General features: G+C 30.9%; 1 long non-coding RNA gene across 1 annotated transcript in view; it reads left to right on the top strand.

Moving 5' to 3' along the window:
* Positions 1 to 1,242: 1,242 nt before the first annotated feature.
* The window catches only part of LOC106678006 (uncharacterized), a 134,282-nt gene continuing 132,540 nt past the window's right edge, over positions 1,243 to 2,984 (top strand). Inside the window, exon 1 of the long non-coding RNA XR_001342685.2 lies at positions 1,243 to 1,318. This is a non-coding gene — a long non-coding RNA (uncharacterized lncRNA). The remainder of the gene's footprint in view (positions 1,319 to 2,984) is intronic.

Below are 2,984 nucleotides of genomic sequence, written 5' to 3'. Positions count from 1 at the left end.
AATTCCAGAAAAGTTAAAAGGCTACACAAAGCCGAATGACGCGAACTGCCCCCGCTTGATACAATTTAAGTTATAGCATTGCGACGAATAAGATGGGTGTGTAAGGTTAGGGCTTAGTAACGAGCGGATCCCGAAAATGTCAATAAACACTTTACCTACGTGTAAAGGTGTGAAGGGCAAACCGAATTGTAGGTGGAAGTATTATATCAAAGCTGGTCTCTTAGATGTGGATTGGGACGGGGGGTAGATGTGTGTGGCTAGTGATTGGTAGCATCGACTTCGAACCTTCCGGTTCGCTAAGCCTTTATTTTTATCAAAAAGTCATCTATATTTTATATTCGTCAATTTTCATGATAATATCTTGAATAGTTTTCGAGAAAAATGTTACAGGTGTCACTAGATTGTAACGAAATGAATTGTGTCTATCTAAATCTGAGCGGATGGGTTTCATGACCTTGATGATTGGATATAGAATGACACGCATAGCGGGTTCACTGAACATATGCCTCACGTATACACTATACGCGTTAAATAAGCTATAAATTAAACTATACTACTATATAGTTAGCACTTTTGTTAAAGCTATCGAAAAGTATGTTAGAACACTTTCTGTTGTATGTTTAATTTTCTCTAATTAAAACAAAAAATAAAGATACGACTAGGGATTACAGAGATAATGAGGTCAAAGTGTTGTGTCTCATGCGCAATCCTCGAAGGCGGCTACGTGCCATGGGAATGTCCGCTAAAATATATTGTTAGAAAAGCTTTATTGTTTATCTCTCTTAATGCATAAGTGTTAGTTAAAAGGTTCTAACTGGTGAATGCATTATTATTTTGCCCCAAAATTCACTTTAAAGCTACCCTAATGTAATTACGTTATAATTACGTTTAAGTTATAATAATTGCATTATAATTATAATGCATAAAAAACTGATTATGATGGAAACCATGTTCTATACTTTTGTATTTGTGTCATTGTACGTTCTATACCTTGCCGTTCATCAAATTCTAATATAGACTGAAGAACTATTCTGCTTGACAACGCCTTTTTGGATTTCCCGAGTCTTGTTCAACTCCTGGAAGTTTAATGAGTTGAAGGAAGAGAGATCCTAGCAGAGATCCGCTGAAGAAGCACCTCCAGGTAACCATCGATCGTGGATCTGCTGAGGACCGCTAGGACATGTTTGTTGTGATAGCTCTCTCCTTGGTAGTGGGGACCTGCATTGCGTGGTGGGGATACTACTGCCACCAGTCTTCGGTGATTCTTAATAGTGTTAGGTGTCTGTGTTGTCTGTCTGTCTCTGGAATACGGTACGAGGTAATTAGCTTTCATATTTATCATATATTTCAGTTGAAAGTTATCAAAAAATTTTGAAAGCACTTCTGCAAAGGATACCATCTCTACTGGTTATATTTAAAACATTTGTCATCCTCAATAAAAAATAATATTGACTGTCTTCTGTAATTTATTATTAATCTATCGACTGTTAGATTTATAACAATTTTAAATTCTATTTTCTCATGTTTGATACATCTACTAAATAGAACATTTAAAAATATCTTAGTACTGTAGAATATGATCAAAATAATATTTCCCAATTATTTAATGTAATAAGAGATAATTGATATTTTGAATTATGATGAAGCTCTTTTATATTTCTAAATATATTTATAGAAACAAAATGTATTTATTAATCAAAAACATATAAACAATTTTACTTTGTAAATTGCCAAGATTGTCACAAATAATGTTTTAAAAATTCTCATGGAAATTTATTCTTCTTTAACATACATTAAATATATTTAAGACAATATGACAACTTGGATTGCAGTTTTGAGCCAGACCAAGAGTAGATTGATATATTGTCATCTCCGATGTGTTTGGCGCCAAATTCGTAACAAGAAAATTTCATACCGATCAATTCTTCTTGGCGAAATAATTTACAATCAATATATATAGATAGTTCCAATTTATTGAAAAAGTTTTAATCTTATTATAAATTACTAATTGCTTGATAAATAGTATATCAATATATTTTGATAAACATCATATATCAGTATATCGTATTTATGAACATATATGGAAAATCATATATGGAACATATAACAGACATATATTCTACTATAAAGGGTGTTAAAAAATCAGACACTCTTTTTTTCAGGATTTTTGGAATTTCGTGATGAACTTTAGGCTTTAGGGATGGCGAATAAAATTTCTTTAGGTAGTGAAGTAAACATTTTAACTTGTGTAAGTTTCCATAGGAACTTAAAGATATCTATAATAAATATATCTACTATTTCAATAAAGGATTCTCACGGAAAATTTAATATTAAACCGATTTTACATGTCAAAGTATTTTATGATTTGTGCGTAAACATCGTGGAAAATCTAAAACAAGTCAAGATAAAGTCGTTTGTGACTGAAATTTCACGCAAAAATCTGTTACCATGATTTAAGTATCCTCAGTCGGAGGAGGATACAATTTCTTGGTTTGACAGATTTCTTTGTTGACGGATTATCAATTATGCTGGCGAATTCTTATGGAAAATTCGATTCTCTAACGATTTTGTCCTCTACTTTTTTTTTCCAATTTTCGTTCGTGAGCATTAAGTTTTTAATATTAAGAAATTATTTGTTGAGGTTTTTGGTGATATACGCCTATACGCCGCAGAAAGCTTAGGCATAAATAAAATGTTTTTAAATGATTTGTTCTTTGAGAATCCTTCATTGTTTAATATCTCATTTGAGGAGTATGTAATTTAAAAAAAATTATTCACCATAACGAAAACATAAGTTTTATTTTAAAATTCTTAAAACTCTTAATCAAGTCTTAAATACCTTGTTATTTTATTGGATTTAATCGAAAATATATATATATATATATATATACATCATATATCAGTATATCGTATTTATGAACATATATGGAAAATCATATATGGAACATATAACAGACATATATTCTACTATAAAGGGTGTTAAA

This window comes from Halyomorpha halys, unplaced genomic scaffold (genome assembly GCF_000696795.3).
Source record: "Halyomorpha halys isolate HHAL.00 unplaced genomic scaffold, Hhal_1.1 Scaffold118.1, whole genome shotgun sequence".
NCBI lineage: Eukaryota > Metazoa > Arthropoda > Insecta > Hemiptera > Pentatomidae > Halyomorpha > Halyomorpha halys.
Note: the sequence above shows the minus strand (reverse complement) of the source record. Positions and strands in the feature narration are given on the sequence as shown.